Source organism: Bactrocera neohumeralis, chromosome 6 (genome assembly GCF_024586455.1).
Source record: "Bactrocera neohumeralis isolate Rockhampton chromosome 6, APGP_CSIRO_Bneo_wtdbg2-racon-allhic-juicebox.fasta_v2, whole genome shotgun sequence".
NCBI classification, from domain to species: domain Eukaryota; kingdom Metazoa; phylum Arthropoda; class Insecta; order Diptera; family Tephritidae; genus Bactrocera; species Bactrocera neohumeralis.
Genome location: NC_065923.1, coordinates 75,333,916 through 75,357,491, shown reverse-complemented (window position 1 = coordinate 75,357,491; position 23,576 = coordinate 75,333,916). Strand labels below are relative to the sequence as shown.

The 23,576-nt window shown below is 39.2% G+C and overlaps 1 protein-coding gene across 2 annotated transcripts in view; it reads left to right on the top strand.

The window, feature by feature from the left end:
- LOC126761787 (glypican-6) overlaps positions 1–23,576 on the top strand; it is a 140,247-nt gene that overhangs the window by 3,728 nt on the left and 112,943 nt on the right. The window lies entirely within an intron of this gene.

Genomic DNA, 23,576 nt, shown 5'->3' with positions numbered 1-23,576 from the left:
AAGAGATCCACTGAGCTCTTTTCTCTCAGTAATGTCAGTCTCTACATAGTTGTGGAGATTCTGACAGGTCATTACGCCATCGGCGTCCACGCTGTAAGATTAATAATCCTACTGGACGCCAGCTGCAGCAGCAGTATGAAAGCAAACGAGTTAGAAACAACAAGAAGGAAGTCTTGATTTTCCCACGTTTTAGAGATCAAAGTTTAAAAACTTGGATGGAGATATCTCACCGAGCTGGTGGGAAAATCACTCCTAAACAAACTTGTGTTAGGTACAAAGCCCTTGATCTTATAAGGAATGTAGGAGCTCCATTTTTATGGCTTTGCAAAGGACTGTGAGTTCAAGTGCGATTTCTGCATCAACCAACACATCTAACCTGACCTAACCATGGCCCTAATGTCTAGAATTTCATAGCAAAGAGTCCTCAAATAACCAACAATCAATGTCACTGAGCCGCGCTATCTTAAAGGCGAGCGGCCTCCAACTTGTCGCACACAATTTCGTAAAAAATATATTTATTTTGACGTGTTGATTCCCAAACGATGAGGTATTTTTGCGGTGAACATTAAAGTAAACTCGGCAGGGTTTAAGTTGCTTTGTATCAAAACTTTTCGTCAACTGCACATAAGAAATACACCAGTTGTTTTTCGGTGATAACGCGCCTAATAAAAGTTATCAGAGATATGTATAGTATGTAATCAAATTTGACGTGCCATTTCTTCATAAATACATCACTCGGCGCTTAGACGCTTGGGCAACGCGCCAAAAACGCTAAAACAAGCGCAAAATTCTTCAAAACAATTAAAGCGCGCGCGAGTCGCCAATTATTTAATTTTTTCCATTAACTTTGGCAAACAGCAAATGCTTATAATCCACGCTAAACTAAAGCGAAAGCAGATTTATGGCCTCTGGCGGCTGAGCGCTTTGATCTTAGCGCCGCTGACAAGCGTTTACTCGCCTTGCTTTTGTTGCTGTTGCTGTATAATTTTTCTTCAATTATAACGGCACTTAAAATCAAGTCAATTTATCTATAACATACCATATCACCTGACCGCACCACTTAACACGTCGTACAAAGTATAAAGTCGAGATAGCGGTTGGAGGCATGCATATTAAGAGTGGTGTGAGTGCGTGTGTGTTCGGTTTTTATACCCTGCATAGGCTTTATTAAGGCTGTCACGAAGTTTGTAATACCTAGAAAGAAACGCTGAAGTCCTTTTAATTTATAAATATATTAATAATAACGAACTGAGTCTTTTAGGTTATGTCCGTTTGAATGTATGCGAATTAGCCCCTCAGTTTTCGAGATATTGCTCTGGTATTTGGGACATATTCTTTTCTCACTAAGCTGCTGCTAATTTCTTGGAACTGCCGATATCGCACCACTATATCATATAGCTGCCATACAAACTGAGCAATCGAAATCAGGTGCTTGTATGGAAAACATTTTTTTTGTAAAGTTATTTTGATGAAATTTGGCACAGATTATTGTCCAAAGTAACGATACAATCTCCGAAGAAATCGTTCAGATCGAATCACTATAGCATATAGCTGCCATACAAACTGGTGAACTAAAATTCAGTCTTTGTGTGAGCAACTTTTTTATTTGCCAAGATATCTTCACTAAATTTCGTATGGATTATTATTCGAGTCAATGACATATGTAATCTTCGAAGAAATGGTTCAGATCGGATCACTATAGCATATACATATGTAGTTGCCATATGAATTGAATGATCAAAAGTATCTTCTTGTATGGAAAACTTTTTTATTTGAGAAGATATCTTGGCAAAATTTCGCATAGACTATTGACTGAATCAATTACATAATTTCCGAAGAAATCTTTCTGATCGGATAACTATATCATATAGCTGCCATAGAAACAAACTTATTTATTCTATAAAAATTGTAAATTTAATAAATATTTAGTGAGCTAAAAGCTTATAGCTTAAGAAAAAATACTGAACTGCATGAAATAACGGAAAATATGCTATTTTTATATGTACATATGTATATATATTGCCATACATTCATACACTATATAAGTCTGTATATACATACATATAGCACAATGTAAGCTCGAGTACGCCAAATTTACATAATTTTTGTTGTCATAATTTTTCTGTCGCAACAAAAACAAATATATATTAACAGTATTTATTTTTATTTTTTTATTTTTTTTATTTTTTATTTTTTAATTTTTCATTTTCTTTTTTTTAACTATTTTTGTTGTTGTTTATTTTTTTCATTTACAATATTACTTTTTTACATAATTAAAAAAAATCTCATAAAACTGAGCAGTTAACAGTGATGTGCCAATGAAGGCAAAAATAAATCAACTGTTTTACGAGGTACTAAATGAGATAAACGTAAGCACATGCATACCTGCCTAATGCAACTAGTGCGAGCTAACTACATACATACACATATGATAGGTGGATGCGAGCACTTTTGTTGTTGTAGGTGCGCAAATGGCTGACTTGAGTAATAAGCACGATATAGTGACTGTTGTGCATATTTACAGTGTATTGTTTACAACTGGGACAAGTGAATAAAAAAGTGTATATGTGTGTGTGTTGACAGTTGCTCTATATAAAAATAATTTTTTATGGAAAAAATAAAATAAAATATTTTTTATAGAAAAAAGAAAATGAAAAAATAAGAAAAAATATACTTTAAGGAAAAAAAAATTGGAAAAAAATATAAAAAAGAATTTAAAAAAAAATAAAAAAAAATGTAAAAAAATATTGCCTAACAATAACGATCATTGCGGACAAATTAGGTATAAGGCAAAAGTAAGGTACAAAATGCGGCTAAAAATAGTTGCACACACATACACCCGCGCAAAATAAATATATAACGTGCAATAAAATGCAGTCATAAATTTACTACTAATATTAAGCACACTAACGGTTTTTCGCAGTAAAATAATCAGTAACGCATACAAGTGCATTCGTTGATAAATTTTTTTAAAACATTATTGTAGTAAACAGTATCGCTTAGTGAGTTGGTATATAAAATATTATATTGCGCGAAAGCCTGAAGACTTCATTAGTAGCAACAGCGGTCATATTTGTATTGCAAAAGTAAATAATAATGGCAAAAACAACAAAACATTTATTGTTTGTTTACCAACGGTGGTCGGCAAAAGTGTTTAGATTTGCAAAAACAATAAAAGCGGCTTACTCGAATATATATAACTCCGTGATTCGATTTAGAAAATTTCCTTAAGATATTGTAGCTTTGATTTAGAAAATTTCCTTAAGATATTACAGCTTTGATTTAGAAAATGACATAAGCCAGATTTTGTGAAGATATCTTTTAAAATAAAGAAGTTTTTCATATAAGAACTTAATTTTTGATGGTCGGTTTATATGGCAGCTATATGCTATAGTGATCCAATAATACAGTTTTTTTCAGGTATTATAGCTTTGCCTTAAAAAATTAGCTGTACTGAATTTCGTGAAAATATCTCATCAACTAAAAAAGTTTTCCGTACAAGACCTTAATTTTGATCGTTCAGTTTATATGGTAGCTAAATGATATAGCTATCCGATATAGGAAATTTCATCAAATATTAGAGTCTTGTCTTAAAAAAAAAATGCATGCCAAATTTCGGAAGGATATCTTCTTAAATAAAGAAGTTTTTCATACAAGAACTTAATTTTGTTTGGCCAGTTTGTATGACAGCTATATGCTATATTAGTTCGATCTAAAAATTTTCTTTATATATTATATAGCTGTTTTAGAAAATAGTCTGTGTCAAATTTCATGACGATATCTCGTCAAATAAAGTAGTTTTGTATACAAGAACCTTATTTTGATTGTTCTGTTTATATTGCAGCTATATGTTATAGTGAACCGATATTGCCGTTTCCGACAAATGAGCAGCTGTTTAGGGAGAAAAGAACGTGTGCAAAATTTCAGAGCGATAGCTCAACTTAGCACGTCTTGCTGGGTATACGACGCTTACTTCTGGGTGTTACTTCGTGGTATACGTGCATATATAGTATTATAGTAATATTTGTATTTATACCAGATATTATACCTGATTCATATTCATTCGCTCCCCATTTTTTTCTATTCCTTTTTATATTCAATTTTAATTAGAACTTCTTCACACTAATAAGTTAAAATCCCTTTAAACCGCCATTATATTTGCAATGCAATTAATATTGACTGCCTGGCTTTGGTGCGCTGTCATTAAGGGATTTCGTAAATTGTGAAAAAAATGTTGTCGGCAAAGCTTTGTGCTGATGGCGAAGAAAGTAGTTTCAGCAAGAGAGTTGGTAAGCCAATAAAGAGTTATTAATTAACTATATGAATTGATGGCAGAAACAAAGTAATTTTAATGCAAGAAATAACTAGTTAGTAGATTGTTATAAAGTAGTTAGAAAATTGGTTATAAATTTGTTCACAATTTGGTAACAAACTAGTTAGCAACTGGTTACAAACTAGTTAAAAACTGGTTACAAACTAGTTAACAACTTGCTTACAACCCAGTTATCAACTGGTTACAAAAAAGTTAAAATTGCATAGTTTTGTGGTTCATTAAACTAGAAATATATTTAAAAAAAAAATAACCAAAATCAGGGGTTTGCCAATAAAGTTTCTGTTAATACAAATAAAAATAAACATCTTTATCTATATATAGTAAATAATTAATTTTACCTGCCAGCTAGCTTTCTGCATACTATTTAACATAATTTATTTCTCTAGTTATCGCTACTTCGCCTTCTCGTCAAGTTTCGCTCATAATTTGAAATTTTAATTCCTTATTAACATTACAGAAAAACAAATACATCAACTAATTACTAGTAATTATAATTTTTCAATGGGCATTATGTTTTCATTCAGTTGCTTAATGACATGTCGTGCTACATAATTATATGGACACACAAGCCCCTAAATCTACACATCCAAACATAGATTAGCGTTTAATGTGCAAATGTATGTATTTTGCATGAATGAACACATACATATATATGTATATCCTTCTCATTTTGGCTTATTGACTTTGTTTACAACATTATCACACACATACATACACTCGTTATCTGTTTGGTTTCCTTTCAGCATAATTAGCATTTGTAAAATATAAATGTAAACATAACCATAAAAATATTAATAACCAATTCGTATTCAAAATGCTGTTGGGCATGCAGAGGCGCGAAGTGTTGAGTTGTGCGTTGGTTGGTGGGTTTTATATTTGCATATGTACATATATATGTATGTGTGTATATGTTGTGTTTGTTGATGGTTTGCTGATTATATGACGCGCTTGAGTGGTCTATTAGGTCGCAAGAATTTTGCAAGGCGGCAAAAATTGCTGTGACATAAGAAAGTATACATAAAAATGGCTCTAAATGAAAAATGGTAGGACATAAGATATGGTTAGCACAAAAAACCACACATAAAAATTATGTGACATAAAAATGGTATGACATAAAAAATGGCGCGATATATAAAATATGGCAGACATACAAAATAGCTTCCAAACATAAAAAAATGGTCTGGCATGAAAAATGGTATGACATAAAAATGCCATGACATACAAAATTTCGTAGCATGAAAAATGACCGGCATAGTAAACCGCGCACAAATATAATCCACACAATAAAATATGGCTGGCATGAACAACACATAAAAATGATATGACATAAAAAATGGCTTGAGATAAGAAATTAAGTGACATAAAACATGACTAGCTTAAAAAATGACCGATATAAAAAAACACACATGATGTGACCTAAAAAATGGTATGACATAAAAAATTGCTCTACATAAAAAGGGCTAGCAAGGAAACGTTCAAATAAAATGTCATGTGACATCAAGATTGTTCTTTTCATATGGTTTGGCATAAAATACCACATAAAAAGGTATATATGTATAATAATAAATTGCTCGATACAAAATATGGCAGACATAGAAAAGAGCTAGCATTAAAAAATGTGTGACATAAAACGTTGTTGGACATAAAAAGGGTTAGTTAGCATGAACACAAACAAAAAGTCATGTGACATTAAGATTGCTCGCCAAAAAATATGGTTTGACATAAAAAACAACATAGCACAAAATACCATACATAAAAATAATGTGACATAAAAAATCACATATAAAAAATGTTGTGACATAAAAAATAGTATGACATAAAAAATGACATGACGGGAAAATTTGCGTGACATAAAAAAAAGAATAAATTACTGACATAAAAAATACAAATAAAAAGTGATGTGACATAAACCATACTGGCACAAAAAACTACACTTAAAAATGGTGTGTCATTTACAATTTCTAGCATAAAACCACATATAAAAAATGGCATGACAAAAAAATTGCTCGCCATTAAATATGCCAAGCATAAAAAATTTGCCAACATAAACAAAAATGCAAATAATGGTAGAATAGATCATTATGTCATGCCATTTAGTGATCTAAAAAAAAACCTTCCCTAAAAATATAACCACAACATACCGCGTTTGCCATTAGCAGCTGCTTCCTAAGTGAATTTATTAAATAAACACGCTGCCGCTAAAACTTGTCTACAACAGACAGGTTCATGCAAATTAGCGCAGAATCTGCAGTTAACTCCAGGCACTAAATGGACGTCTGACAAATGATTAGAGCGATTAATGATTAGATTAGGCTTGCACTTGTTTACACATACCTTAGGCTAACACAAACTATATACGCTTGAACGCGCTTTTATGAGCGTGAATACCCACTCTGATTTGTATTGATTCATTCAATTCACCTGCAGGCGCTGCGCATTACTGACAAGCAGCTGGGAATTTTAGACTTCCTCGCTTACAAATTAGCGCTTGTGGTTTAAATTTTATACAAATACAGTTCATATATACATAAATATATACAGGTATATTACATACTTGCAGCATATGTATATACTTACGTACACACTTATATACCGCTATATATATGTATGTATATACAGCTAATCTTATGTACATATATCAGTTACAGTGGCGAGTGTGTGAATTTTTTTGGTGTAAAATTAATTATGCACACAAATGCAACCTTGCTACATATACATACATATTCTTCCACATACACTGATTTGGAATGGAAATTTGGTAAATACGCGCTAACAAAGCAGCTTTTAATTAATTAACACCTGCGGGCAGCTTAATACGTTGAGATTTCATGTGATTTACGCTCGCTCTGAAGCGCTTAGCAGTTGCTGTTTTTGTAGAGAAATTGTAATAAATGAAATGAAAATATTTATAAATATGGCTTGTGCGCCTGTGAATATATGTATGTACATATGTAGCGAGACGAGAAAGTGCTTAGTGACTAGCTTTTGTAGCCCAAAGCTTAAGAAAATACTTTTTCGGTTTGATAAATTGCCCATTGATCTATACGCATATTAGTCGCTCAGTTTTTGAGATATTGTTTTGAAATTTTCTACACGTCTTTTTCGTACTGAAAAGTTGAACATTTGTCGGAACAGCGTATATTGCGATACTTTAGCATATAGCTGTCATACAAATTGACCGATCGAGTGAACTTAAGTTCTTGTATGGAAAACTCTTTTAGTTGTTAAGTTATTTTCACAAAATTTGGTATAAATCATTATCCTAAATATTGCTGTAATCTTCGAAGAAATGGTTCAGATCGAACCACTATAGCTTATAGCTGCCATACAAACTGACTGGTCATACTTAAGTCCTTGTATAGAAAACTTTTTCATTTGACTAGCTATCTTTACGAAATTTGGCAGACTTTGTTACTAAAAGCATCGCTACTATTACTAAAGAAATGGTTCAGATCGAACCACTATATCATTTAGCTGCCATATAAACTGAACGATCGCACTCAAGTTCTCGTATGGAAAAGTACTTTATTTGTATATATATTTTCATAAAGTTTGGCTTCAATTATTATCCAAAGCATTACTACAATCTCCGAAGAAATTGTTCAGATCGGACCACTATAGCTTATAGCTGCCGTAGAAACTGAACGATCACACTCAAGTTCTTGTAAGGAAAACTCTTTTATTTGTGAAGCTATCTTCACGAAATTTGATATATAATATGACACAAAGTATTGCTATAATCTCCGAAAAAATTGTTCAGATCGGACAACTATAACTTATAGCTGCCATACAAACTGAACGATCTAAATTAGAAAAAAATCATTTTATACCCTTTCATGTTATAAAAAATGTACCTGTGTAGGGTATTTTCTTATTCTTCGGTTAATTATAAAAATATATACCAAATTCCTCACATTTTTATTCACACATTCCCTTCTACAAGCGCACGTTCCTTTAATAAACCAATTTCCTTCGCATAAGTAAATTAATTTAAGCCCTTAAGCCTGCTAATCGCAACGCTTACTGCCAACGTACACAAGCTCAACCGCGTGTCGCGTGTAGTCGCTGCCATGAATTTCGCTTATAATTTTATTACTCAATTTCAGACGCATAAAACGCTGAAAATGTTGTATAAAAATTAAAATTTAATAACCGCTAATCTGCATATGAGCTGACACAAACGGCATGCGCACACATACACCCTCGGATGTGTGTGTAAAATGTGGGAAGTGCGCGGCTGGCAAAGGAATGCAAAAAGCGCACTAAATAGACACTCACCGCCACGCAGTAGGCAACGCGGGGCCGCAAGCAGCCGGCTGTTGGAAACAAAGTCGAATTTAAACGTTAACAGCGGGCAATTGCTGACGCTGCACTACTTGCTGCTGCTTCGTTTTTGCTAACTTTTTTCACTTTACTTTGCTTGAGTCTTTAATGAATCACGCACCAACAGCTATGGATACACTCATTTAAACGCCAACTTCATTACAGCTGCGAAACGCTGTGTAGAGGAGGAATTGCAAGCGAATATATATATAAAATGTGTGTGTGTTTGTGCGAAAAAATCCAGGCGCATTCCTTGCAAATCAACTGTAGTCAGTCGATAACGATGAAAATCCCTTCTCATAGTACATTGCGGCCGAAAGCGGAGCAAGCGCAGCGGCGGTGAGGGGAGCGTATGTTGGCTGCGCACTGCAGCAACAACTTGTTCAACACAAAGGCAACTGAATTTTGTCGCCCAGCAACAAACAAATGCAGGCAGGCATGCATGCAACAACAGCAACGCCACGGCAACGCATCCATTAACAAGTTTTTGCATGGCTGGCAAGCAGCTTAAAGAAACTATAAAAAATTAAATTAAAAAAACATAAAAAAAGGAGTGTGGTGCAAGAAAACGCCAAATCGACGACAGCAAATGAAGTTCAACGCGAACTCATTTCGGCTCATTGTGACATTCCGCTTGCGGTTGTTGTTGTTGCAGGTGATGTTGTTGCTGTTACTGTTGTTGTCGTTGCTGTTTTGCAGTTTTGTTGTAGTAGTTGTTATTTTTGTTGTTGTTGTTGTTGTAATTGTTGCTGTCGCTGTTGTTGTATTTTTTGTTGTTGCAGTTGTCGTAGTTCTTGTTATTGATGTTGTTGTTGTTGTTGCCATCGTAGTTGCTGTTGTTGTTATTATTGTTCTTGTTGCTGCTGTTCTTTTACCCGTTCTTTGTGCGCCACTCGCAGTGCCTTTGTGTTGCTGCCCTTAAATCGTTGCTCACTTTTGCGCGAGACGCTCTTTGTCTGACGTCTTGCCATCATACATACATACATGCAACGGGCGTAGTTATGCGGGCAATGGAGAGCGCAATGCGCTCACTGGGTTAACACCAAAAAGTACACCACAAACGGCGCAGCACTTTGCTTAAAGGGACGCAATCCAAGAAATTCCTTGGACAGGCTGTGTGGTAAAAAAATGTAGTCACACCACTTCCAGTAACAAGCAGGTTGCTTGCTGCCTTTGCTGGGCGCGATAAGAGCCCAGCACTTTACTAATGAGCGAATCAGTTGCAATTCAAGCGTGTCATGGTGGCAAAGGGTGCTGCTTTTACAGTGAATTGGCTGTGACTGCTGTGTTTTTCTAATGAAAAATGTATAAAGAAAGGTGAAATATGAACAAAATGATCGAAAAAGGTGTGGAAGACAACCTAGAAATGAAGAAATGGCAGGGTTGCTTTACATTTAGTTTCATTATGTGCGTAGCCTTAGCATAGAATGCGGAAACAAGTAAATTTTTCGAGCCCAAGAAGCTAAGAATGGTCGATAGTGCAGTGTGACTTCGTAGTTTCTGTCCTGGACCCTCAAATTTGACGGGCTTAGACTGAGAGCATGGAAAATTCGAGCCAAGGAAGCTAGTAGTGGTGAATAGTGCAACATGGCTTCACAATCTGTTGCCTAGATGCACAGATTTGACGGGTTTAGACTGAGAACGTTTGAAATTCGAGCCCAGAAAGCTAACAGTGGTTGATAGCGTAGCATGGCTTCGCATTCTCTGTCCTGGACACGAAAATTTGATGGGTTTTAGACTGAGGGCGTACAAAATTCGAGCTCCAGAAGCTTAGATTCTGTCCTGGAGGCATAGATTTGTCGGGTTTTAGACTTAAGATGTATGAAATTCGAGCCGCGGAAGCTAACAGCAGTCGATTGTACAGTATGGCTTCAGAGTTTCAAGCTTGGAAGCACAAATTTGAACCCTGCAAAACTGAGAGCGTGCAAAGTTCGAGTCCAGAAAGCTGTCCTAGGTCACCCAACGAGGCGCTCAAAGCTATTTCTGTCAAACTTTGCGCAGGCAACGGTTGCAGCCCCTTCAAAAAAGTTGCTGTGGCTCCTTAAAAGCCAGGTCTTCCGTAAAAGTTCTTTGTTCTGTCGTATCTTCCATAACTCACCTTCTCTATGCATTTCTTATTTATGATAACTTTAATTAAGAGCAACGATTTTTTGACCTTTAATTTCAAATTGATTACCGAGTTATACTCCGTCAGCTGCAAAGATTGTTCAGCCAAAACAGCTTACTCGGACCCCCTCAACAAATATTTAACACAAATGAACTCCTTAAGCTACTTTATTAGCCAGCTACATAGACATGATTATCACAACATAAGTGAGACGAAACACCTACCTCGCTCAAAACCGCTCAATCGCGATCGGCTTCGTGCCAAGTCAGCGCAAGAGCGCGAGATCCGCACAAAACGATGCTCAGTATAACTCCGCTAGTTAGTTTATTATGCTGCTATTCGCCATGATACCTGTTCTTAAGTCGCCTTATCAACGTCATCTTTAACCGCAGTAGGCTCTGTGGCAAGCATTTAAGGCTATACAAGCATGTTGCAACATGTTTTCCTGCTCACTTTGGGTATCTCCCAGTCGCCACATGCACGACGATCACATGTTGCCGCATGTGTTACCTGTTCGGGGCGACTCTGCACTCATCATGTGCACATTATTGCATTGCTAATCGCATTTAGCCAACACACTGACTTGCAACATTAGTAATATCAGGCTTTCAGGCTTTTAGCTCTTCGTGCTCTCTCTGGCTACAGATTGCCTTTCGCGTTTACATGCCACATTTTGCAGGTCTTAGTATGCTGCCTTAATGTGCCTTGATTCTCACACAACTCACTCATTCCGCGCAGCCACTCGGCGCTCTGTTGATTTCCCGTTTTATTGCCGTACTCTGTTGTTGCCGCGCCGTGTTGCAACCTTGACGCTGTTAGCTGCTTGCTACATTTGCTGGGCGCCTGTTAACTGGCCTCTGTTATTTGTGCTGCTGCCGATTTGTTGGACGTTGGCCAACAAAGTTTGCTGGTGTACGGAATTCGTGTTGGGTCTGTGTCTGCTTGCAACACAGCAGAAACTGGCCTCGCCACGTCCAGCAAAGCGTCGTAACTTTTTGTTGTAATTTTAATTGTATTTTTATTTGTTTTCGTATTTGTGTTTGATAGCACTTTGGTCTCTGGGTTGCACATTCTTTATCATTATTCTTGTCGTTGCTTATCTGCGCTCTACACGGCTCATCCATTGTCGTCCACAAGTGTCCAGGTTTAGTCAGCGAAGAGGTCGCTCGCTCTGCCCGTCCTTTTTCGTTTTGTTTGCACTTCATTTTCTCTCTTTAAACAATATACTTGTTATTTCTAAATATTCATTTCGTGTTCTTTTGCTTGTCTCTACAGCAAACTAGTTTACCTGTCCGCATAGCATGTGCATCCGCATGGTTTACCTGTGGTCCGTTTCTTCGCGCAGTCACCAACTTACCATTCGTCACTTTGTGCGCCCGTACGTCCGTCGGTGCGTCGGTCCGTCCGTCCGTTTGCTTTCTGTTTGCTTTCTATTTGCATGTGTTGTGTTTGTGCGCGTTCAATCAAGATTCTTGCTTATCTCCCACCATTCAGCATGTATTGCTTTTCATGGCTAAACGTCCAGCCAGTCCAGTGTAGTCGTCGTTCGCACATGGAAATGAGAAATTCTTGTACTTTTTCCTTAACTCATTCGCATCTTCATGGCGTTCACAAAGCCAAGCGTCAAACGCTTAAACTTCCACAGTTAGCTCACGCTCAGCATGCATTTATGGCGTCCACACACATATGTACACCGAAACTCCGTCCGTCCGTTCGTATGCAGTTCGCTCTCTTTGCGCTCGGCTTGGTCTGTCTGCGCCATCGGCATATCTTCCCATGTATCTACACAGCTGTGTAAGTGTATTTGGTGTTGTCTGCATTCCGACGCTACCTTGTCGTCCTACTACCTGTAGGTCGGGCTGCTATGTGTGTAGCCCTTTAATGCCTACTTCGGCGGATTTATGTTTGCCGTTGATATTAATCATGGTGTCATTGAAATCGTTTAAATTATTCAGGCACTCCACAAGGCACGCACACACACCGGAACAGCCAGGCGTTGAAGCAAGCAACCCATGGGCCAGCCTGCCAGCGCGCCGTTAAGCCAGCAAGTCAGTTCGATCGAGTCGCGCACGGTCCGATGTAGCTAGATTATGGTATTGGATTTGGTGCGATTGGTAGATACTTGCTATCTTAGCTGCATACTTACTCATGTGGCGGTGTGTGTGAGCGCGCAATGAATGGCGTTCCAAGTTGCTAAACGAGTAGTCGTCCAATGAGAAAAAGTTGTGCGGTTGGTGAGTGAGTCATAAATATGGTATGAATGATTTAAGATTTGGTAAACTCGAACGCTTTTTATACACTCCACTCTGTTGTTGTTGTTGTGTGTTTGGATTGAATGCGGTCTTGTGGTTTAATAATAGATTAAACGAACTATTTTGTTACGGTGTTCATTCATTTGTAGGTATTTTTATAGTTTAATTGTGGACTTAGCAGTAATTTATGAATAGCAAATTGAGTCTGATTGCCTTTGAAGTGTTTGACCCTACTTTTATTAACTGATGGGAAGGTATTTGTAGGGAAGTCAGTTATGTGAGAGCAGAAAAGCCGAAAAAGATGAACTGCGGGCTGGATAAGACGAGTAGGAATCAAATTTTGCTTATGGAAAATTCAAGTTCATGGAACCATACAAATTAAACAGACGAAACTACTATGTGAAAGTTCTTTAGATCGATGGTGATTAAGCAAACGACACTGCCATGGGAGTCGATGGTTTGTGTTCGAAAGTAAACGGCTCGGACCTTTCTTGATTCAGCTCTGCAAGGAGCCTAACATTCTCCGCCACTAAATTCACAGCGACCGTTGTCATCAACTGAATGTAGGAGTATAGGCTGGATCTTAACATCACATTCGATGACTTCAAAATTCCGACTGTCAACAACACTAAGATTTCAGATGTCACAGCCTTTGTGCCTTGACTACTCATACAACCCCGATAACTGCCATACTACAGGGCCGCAACAAAATCCTCAAGTCACTAGCCGAGAGTTCATGTCGAAAAGTTAAAGAAACGTTGTTGGTAACATACAAGACAATCGGCCAACCGGTTTCTTTGCTTGTTTGCTGTAGCGGCAGAAAACATTCCTGAAGTAATTTCGATTAATGGTGCTGAGTTGACAGTCCTTGGCCGGATAAAAAACTGTTTCCGTTCCGGTTACTTAGACCCGACTTTCGTGCGAATGGTTATACACTACGCCGCACCGATATGGTCGCCAGTTTGAAGTGAAAGGCAGACGAAGATGTGTCAAAATACTGGACTCTGGACGATTATAAGATGAATGTCTTCGGTTGAATCTTTGCGCAGCGAGACTCGCATTTTCCCGGTTAAAGAACATAATGAAGTACGCTCCAAGCAGAGGACTGCAGGAATGGTTTCGGTGAAGACATTCCAGTAGAGACTGCTGCTTCCTAGGCCCTCATTCCTTGATTACGTCGGCGACTCCGCCTACTAGTCGGTCTTTGCTTGATTACATCCAGGACATCGAACAGTATGCCAACCAGACTTTGAACTCAACTAACTTTAGGAACGCACTGACCGTCATTTACAGTACATTCATCAACAACTTTAACGCCTCCCTCGAGCTCGCGTTGCAATGAGAATCTAGAGTAGCCCTTGCGCAACATCGTTATGGCTTCTATAGCAGGTTAAACTCCTGATTATATAGATTCGATTCCGACATACCACAAATATATTCGCTGTTCAAAGAGTCTCCACACTCCGCGACTCTTACCACCTCTTTGCATGGCCAGCGGATCCCACTCATCTATTACCCGTACTTCGTCGAGACAGCACGTTTCCTGCGCTTCGATGATATCAGACCGAACTTTACCACCCAAGCGGGGACTGGATAACTGCTACAAAAACAACAACACCAACACCAAGAGCCATTTTAGAAATATTTACTGCCTGGATCAGAGACTTTTCACCCAAATATTGTTCGATTCAAATTCTTTTCGTCAACATTCCAACTCCTCTTACTAAAGTTCGGGCGATCTTCGAGTGAGTACCGATTTCTTTATCAGTTGCTTCCTCCCAGCTATTCATAACAAAAGTTGCCCTGGAAGATATTTGCGCCAAACCCTATGCGACGTCTTCACAAAACTCATTAATTCGAAGTTGCCACAATCAGCAAACTTGGGAATATTTCATTGCAACACAGTCCGTAACCAACTAGCGGGATGTGGGCAAAGTGTTCTCATGAGTATTGCCGCGTTTGCCAATTTCAGTGTGACCCTCAGTTAAAATAACACACAATAATCCAAGCCCCGCGCCGCAATTTCCTCAGTCCAACTACTATTGGCCGCAACCGAAAATAATAAAGCGACACAATTATGGGCTGCGAATCCCATTGCGAATGGAATTTCATTGTACTGTAAACACAAAGGAAACGTTTTGCTGACGCCGCTGTCTTTCACACTTGCCACAAGAAGCACACGACGTTGCTGATGCTGGGAAACAGCAAACAACGAAGCTGCGGCAGACAGTGAGTTGGTCAGAGAGCGCGACGTGTCGAGTTCGCTTGGAGAGTTCGCTTGAGGTAAAACGACTTTGCCAAATGTTGTCTGAGTATAAAACTACCGAAGTACAATATGCGCCGCGTTTGTGTCTTTCGGACGTAGGTCTAAACTGTTAATGCTACCATAACGTGCCCCCACCTTAAATGCGCGCAGTGCTATTTTGCAGCGTCTTTGGCGTTAGCGCTGGCGCACATGCTGTTGATGGTGTTGGCGTTGGTGGCGTTGGTTGCAGTAGTGGTGCTGTCGACCCATTAATCATTTTCTCGAGGGTGCTTCGTTGAGCCAGCAGTAGAGTTAACTGCCTGGCCGACATTGCCGCTTGTCTGACCGCCTGTGCATACTTTGGTCTGTGTTGCGCTCTTATGGACACTGGTCGTGCCCTGCGCTGTGATTTTGTGAATTTAGTCTTCGTGCGCCACTAGTGCCCCTGCTATTATTATTCCAGTGGTGTGTCTGTTAAGCAGTGTCGGGCTCTTGGCGCTTTGCGCGTCCTCTACGGTTCGTGCATATAAATGTGCAGCTCCATTAAGGAAATTTTCATTCTTCAACTTTTTCCAAGGGCTTCGCTATGTGCTCTGAACTTTTGTTTTTTTTATGCATGTTTTGCCTCTCTTTGTTGCCGCCACTGCTAACGCCACCCTCACGCGCAGCACAAAAATAAGCGTTGTACTGCATGAATGCCGCACGCAAGTATTCTGTCTTAGCTGCACAGCTCCTTTCTACGCGCGCTCCTTTAACGCGGCCCATTCATTGGACTTTCTTTGCTGCCAGCCGTGTTTCGTGCTCAATACTTGCTGGCGCTCATGCAATTGCCGCTTGGTCGCAGCGAGCGTCGTTTTTTTAGTTGTTGGATCTTACACGGCATAGAAGGCGAGGCAGAATTGGTGAAGAAAGTAAGAAATCACGATATGCCTCTGTAACATTCACTGCAGTCGATATTTATGCTTGCTCGGCGCTACTTTCTTTTTCGTAAGCGTCGCGTCTTCGTCGAAAGCGCGTCATTCTTATATATTAGCTCCGATATTTTTGGTGTAAATCGGGCGCGCGGCCCAGCGTAGTCTGTTGGTTTGTGGTTTCTATGACACTTACGTATCGCGCGCTTCCGCTCTAATCGCCTTTCTTATATACTTGATCCTATAATTTGATAGAAAAGCGAGTGCGCTGCCTCGCGCTTTGTGTTGTCTGATTAAATAAGCTTCCTCCGATGCCTACGTACCGCGCGCTTCCGCTCCAATCATCCTCCTTATATACCTGGTTTTATAAATATTAACAGTAAAGCGAGCGCGCGGCGTCGCGCCTTACGTCGTCTGTTGGCTCATGCTTCTTATATCGCTTGCGAGCGCTTACGCGTCCGCGCTTCCAACTGTCCGGAGTCCGATTGAAGTGCTCATTATGTAAATATTTGTAAGCTTTTGCTGCTGTAGTAACGCCTGTATTCTCTGGTTGCTAGATGCATGCTCGCGTCAGCTGGCGTTTGATGCTGCAACTTTAGCTTAAGTACAAGCCACTCTGTTGTGTTTAGCGCAGAAGCGCCTACTTACTCGTAATTGCCTAGTGGTTTTTGTAATATAAATTATTGTTATTTCTATTCACGTATTTAGTGCTTGGCGGATATTATAAAATTTGTTTGTTTTGGCTGCTTATTTGAAATGCGGTCACGTGCAATACTTATAACTATTATTAATAACGGTTTCCGCGTGATTAATTATGTATGTATTTAATTAATCAGACATTTATGCGTCTAATTGTTTGCTATGAATTTAAATTGGAAGCTAATTAATGCTAAGTTGGTGTTTCCCACGCTATGAAAGCAAAGAAACCGCTTTGGGTGGTCCGTTCACTAAAATGGAAAGTCTTAAAACTCAAAAATCTTTCTAAATTTTGCTTGACCTTCAAATATCCACTATTCGTAAAAATAATTTGATACGATTTTGAACACAGTTGTGGTTTAGTAACCTTTTAAGCACGATTCCAATATCTTAAAGGTTTCGAGACACTTTTATAATTCGCCAATTTCTGTCAAAAATATAGAGACTGCGAAGAGAACTTCTTTGAAACTGAAGTGGTTTTAGTATAAAAATTTTGAGTAATTTAATTTTAAAATAAGATGATCTAGGTTAAGTAAAGTTAGTTTAAGACGTCCATCTTGACCGTGCTCTCACTTGGACCGTTGTGGTACCTATAGGTTATGTTAGGTTAGGTTAAAAAGTCGATCCTAAGAAGGATCTCACTTAGACAGCTTAAAACGCCGGTCCGTTGTGGTACCTAAAACTCTTACATATTATAATAAATCATAAGACCATTATAAATCGACAAAACGCTGTGAGCCTTTCGAAAATTCGTAGAGACGTTTCACGTCAGTTTTGGCCGTGTCTCAGTCTTGCAAAGCCTGGACCATTAAGGAGAAAATGCCTTGGTGTTTCCATCTCAACTTCCTCCATACAACTTTGATGACTAGCGTCCGACAAGATTTTTAGCCTTACCGCATGAATGTCTATTGCACAATCTTCACTAAGAAACCCTATGATTCCGACAAGATGAATTTTGCTAAGAACAAGTAGTGCAGTGGATCTCCTACGTTCTACCCTAGACCAAAAAGATCTCACAGTCGCACAGGAGCGAGTTTATTAAGTTAAGGTTTATTGGTGCTAGACGCCAATGGGGAGCTAGCTCAGTCCAATTCCAATGTGATCGGGGCAAGGGTGTTCCTTCTGGCTAGCTCATTGACTTTGCAGTTGCCAGCTATTCCGCTATAAACAGGCGTGGCACCCAAACGAGTATGATGAAGTAGCTTGCTGTTATTTCTAGTGAGAACAGACACTTCTTGACTAAGTGAGTGAATGCTTATCTCCCTGAAAACGGCCGCCGGTTTTAATAGCAGGCACTTTTGCCTGAAAACATTACAGTGGTCCGGTAGCCTGAAGCTAAGATAGACCCAGAGCTCCCTACAGAGAACTGCCCTTTCACCCTATCTCCCTAGCTTCGACGCATCCATCAAAAAGCTCCCTGCGCTTCTTCTCAAGCGACTCTTTCCAATCAACATAATGGTATAAGACCTGAGAAAAAGCCGCCACGGCTTGCCTCTGCTGCGCAGTGATTGAAATTTTCAAGAATGCAGTTGAAGGAGGGGAGAATTTCGTCACATCTTTGTGCGGATCCCTTCATATACCCAACGTCTCTGAGCCTTAGAGTGCGCTCCGCAGCAATACAACTGCCGGGAATGTCAACGGGAGCTATGTGTGAAATGCCGTTCTTCTTGGTGTAGTCCGCAGTGCACTGGAGATGTCGATGAGAGCCGCTCTTTGGACCATTTCAAGCTTCTTTGCAAGTGTAGCCTTTTCGACCGTCCTTCAGCAGACGAATGCACTACAGAACATTATTGGCTTGACAAAAGCACCTCCTTTAGTGAGAGTCCCCACATTTTCCGTACAACTCCTGTACAGGCAGAAGAACAACGTCGTCAGCATAGGCTATCTCCCGACTGCCATGTTTCTCGAGTTCTTTAAGTATGTCGTTAACCACCAAGATACAAACCAGGCACCCAAACGAGTATGATGATGATGATGTCGGGATGAATACTCAGCTTCCTGAAAGAGGCTGAACTTCGTAGTTATAACCCACACTGTAGGGTACACATGTTAACCTTTTAGGATATCAGAGACTATATATGAGTTGCTTGGTATTCGCTTCCACTTAAAACTTTTCGTGGGCCTTAACTTCGTTCGTACAGCCTTGAGAACTCCCTCGATGTCCAAAAAAGTACAGATCATTTTCAAAAGGACATTTGAGATTGAGTAGAGTAAAAATAGGCAATCTAGAACTGTAAGATTATGAAATAACTTGTCCAACAGATCTAACTAGGATTTTACTTCAACGAAGTTACATCAATTCCTCAACTTTTTGCCTTCGGGCAAACAATTTTCGAAACCAAAAAAAAGTTTGTGGACATTTCAAAGAGGAAGCGCGCATACATCATCAACTCAATTATCGCGTGCGAAATATCACAGCAAATAAATTTGGCAGCTTATGAGAAAATAATGAAGTACACACCTACAACTGGCAACACCTTAAAAATTTTCAAACAAAAACAAAACCAATTCAACAAAAACACACATAAAACAAACGACAAGCTGGTGACCAGTCAAAGACCAAATAAACGAAAATGTGACCTGCTGCTCGCAACAACCAACTAAAATAACAAACCAGTTAGTCAAACAACAAATAAACAACAAAAACAAGTGACAATTTCGTTGTGTTCATTGAAGACATAAGCGAGAGAGCCTTGCGAACAAAGACGTCTACTAAGAATGAATCACGCTGTGCGAAGACGCCGCACGCCGTCATTACCACCAACACAGCCGGAGTCGCAGCGACTGAGTGGCCAAGACGACGAACGAAGGCACACAAAAACAATGAGAAATATGTTACAAGAGTATAACAATCAAAAAATATTGAGAGCATAAAGAACCGAAACAATCTAATTGCCGACGCTTTGGCGTACAAAGGGCATAACTGGCTGAGCAGCGGAGTGAGTGCCCGGAGAAGCAACAGGAATTTATGAATTTAGTGTGGCTCAAAGAAGCTGAGTTGCAGCAGATTAAAGCGTAGTCACTTCATAAGCAACAGATGACCTATTATTGCATAGCATTTGATTGCCTGAGTGGTCATAAAAAATAAAGAAGAAAAACAAAGAACTAAAACAAGTAAGAAAAGGGGAAAAATATTAAACATCACGGTGGTAGAGTCTGCGGCAGAAGTGTCAGTGACTAGAAGCTTGAAAAAGGTCAAACAGCGGCCACTTAGGACTAAATATGGTCGGGTACTTGAATAAACAATCAAACGGCGCTGTACTTGTTGCAACAACGCTGAGGCGAGGTGGTACTGGCATTGCGTTGTTGAATGCAATAAGCACGAAAATGACAATTAGATAGTTGGAGCGATGAGTGGACGCAAGCGGACGGACGGTTTGGTCGCAGTGCGTAAAGGCAATAGCAGTGCCACTGCAACGATGGGCGACTGAGTGGTGCACGGACATGGTCAGCGACCACTTCAGACTACTTGAGCTTGTGTGGTCCGGCGACGCGCACACTCAATTCTAAAAATGGATAAGCAGCATACCGATTTGACTTGTTGCAGAGCCAGAGTCTGGCCAATGCAAGGCAAGTAAAGGCCAGACGTGGCGTAGTCGCCGCTGAGAACGCAGTAAACAAGCAAAGAAATATGAAAAAGAGACTTGGACATAACAGCCTTGTAAGCTAGACATTGCTTTGCAGGTATTTACGTCTACGCTGCTTCGCCTTGGCTGAAAAGAAGCAAAACTTCGTTGCTGCCACATTTATGTTTGAGGTGCCAGTATTGCTCCTGCTCTGCTTGCTTGGTTTTCCTAGGCTTGCTTGGCATTCCTAGTTGACATCACGTCTTGCCTGAGTTGGTTGGAGTGAGGTGCCTGCTTAAGTGTGTTGGCGCAGCCGGCGCACATGAGAAACCGTTTGGCTAAATGCCTCCACAAGTGTCACTGTTGTCGCCAGTCGCAACTGACATTGCACCTTGACGTCTTACATATTCTTAGCTGTTTGTGGTTGCTACTGCTTCGTCATTGTCGTGTTTACTGAAAATGTTTGCTGCGCCTGACACGAGCTTCCATTTTGTACGAACACTTTAACACCTTGACATGCCTATTGACCAACCCGTGCAGTGGGGCTGTTGCAGCTTTTTGGCTTTTTGAAGCGATTTGTCATTGCGGTCGCGCTGTATTTGTCCTCCTGCTGCTGACAGCGTCAGTGGCCTTATTTGTGGTTTGTAATAAATTGGTTGTCTTTAACTGCTTGCAGGCATAGTGGGCTGTGCAAACGGTTTGGCATGATTTGGAGCGCGCTTATTTGGTCCTTTGGGTTTTGTGGCGAGCTTTCTTGGATTTATTGTTAAAACGAAGCCGTTCGAGGCAATTATTGGAATTTGTGTCAGGTTAGATTTGCTGAGTTAATGAAATTTTGAACAGGGCTAACTTAGCTGCGGTTGAAATTTGTTTGGTTAGGTTGCGGAGCGAGCTGAGTCCGCCATAACTGTATATATGTGTTATCGATCTGAAATATGTCGTTTTCTCACCAAGAAGCTTTTTACTGGAATCGCCGATATCCGATAACTATAGCATGTATTACAACTGATTGATAAAACTCGAAGTTTTTGTATGGAAAACTTTTTTATTTGAAAAGATTTCTTAACGAAATTTAGCATAGGTAATTACATTAAGGAGCTCTACAATAACCGAAGAAAATTTCCGGATCAGACTTCTATAGCATATAGCTGCCATACAAACTGACCAATAAAATCAAGTCCTTATATGGAAAACTCATTTATTTGAAAAGATATCTTCATGAAATTTGGCATGGATTATTTTCTAAGATAATGTTACAATATCCCAAAAACATTTTCAAATCGGACAACTATAGCATATAGCTACCATACAAATTGACCAATCAAAATCGAGTCCTTATGTGGATAACTCATTTATTTGAAGACATATCTTCATAAAACTCGGCATGGATTATTATCTAAGATATTTTTACAAATTTTGAAGAAATGGTTAAGATCAGACTACTATAACATATAACTATCATACAAATTGAATGATCAAACTCAAGTTCTTATGTAGATAACTCATTTATTTGAAGACATATCTTCATAAAACTCGGCATGGATTATTATCCAAGGTATTTTTACAAATTTTGAAGAAATGGTTCTATCGTACTACTATAGCATATAGCTGTCATACAAACTGGTCGATCAAAATTAAGATACATTTCTTTTATACCGTTTAAATAATAAATACACCTGTGTAAGGTATTATAGCAGCTCCCGTGTAGTTGTAGTTAATGTCTTTTATTCTTCGTGTTTTATTACATGTTTTAAAAAATTAAATTTTTATGGTACTAATTATTGTGTAGATCCAAAAATATTTCTCTCAAATTTTAGTGCATTTTCATCTTGGAAAATTTAGTTTTCACTTTTGGTAATAAAATGCATGCGTTTAAGTACAAAATAATGCGCTCGCCATGCATTTTATTCAATTTACAGCTGATAAACTCATAAATATTTACTGCTCAATTTCAAGCCAACGCAGGTTAAGCAGCTTAAAAGGCATAAACAAAGCGCGATAACAAAAGGCAATCAGTGTTTAACGAATTGGGTTTCCATTTCGTGCAGCAGATACAGCTCTTAATTTATTTTATGGCCAATATAAAGAGTAAATTGGAAAATGCAGCAGCTATGCATACGCCTAGACCAACAACAACAAACAACTAATGGGCGAGTGTCAACAATTAACGTGCGCATAAAAGCAGCAACAACAAAGCAAGCGACCATTGGTGTAAAAAGTGGAAAACTAATCAAAGTCTTGTATGCAGAAGAAGAGGCAGCAGCAGAAGAGGCAACTTATAAAAGACGCCACCACTTTTGGTGCCGCACCTGCGCTGCTGGCAAGGCGCGACAAATTTAAATTATTGCCAGCGCATAAATTTTAATAACTTCTAAGCACACATTAGAGTTGTCGCCTTTGTTGTTGTAAATTGAAAATGTTCAACATTATGCTGTAAGTTGTCGGGCGAGATTGACAGGTTGGGCCAAGCTGTCGGCTACCGGAAATTTGAGCTGATGCGCGCACGCAACACTTATTTACTGACACACTTACATATAAGTAAGTAACTAGCAGTTAGAGGCAACGCATATACAAACAAATAGCTGCTGCTGTCTGCTGATGAGTAGCGGCGATTGTGTGGGCCGCGGAAAAGGCGGTAATTAATACGCCTATCAAAAAGGCATGAAAATAATAAAAAAAAAATAAAAAACAGTTTTAAAAAATTTAAAAACAACAAAAAACGAATAGCTCAAGTTTCTTGTGTGGCAAAAAGTCAATCAAATTAAAACTGCCTACTCTGCGCCAGCAAATTTTTATATAGACAAGCCGCAATAGGCACAGCACACAAGCAGCTTGCGCTACATAAGCTTATATGTAAATATATTTGCATGTGTGTGTGTGCGGTGGAGATGCTGCCGGCATACGCCAACACTTCATGGCTCTCCATGCGGAGCTTAGCATGGCTTGCGAGCGCCAGCGCCGTCGAAGCAACCCACACGCGCGCTGATGAGGTGGCAGCGAACTCATAAAATGTATTTAAAAGTTATAAAATTACAAAAAACTCGTAGCTTTAAAAGCAAAATGACATGACAAGCGCCGCTGGCGTGCAGCCTGCGCATATATGGTGGCAGCAATGGCGTTTGGCGCAGCGTAAAATCGAAATG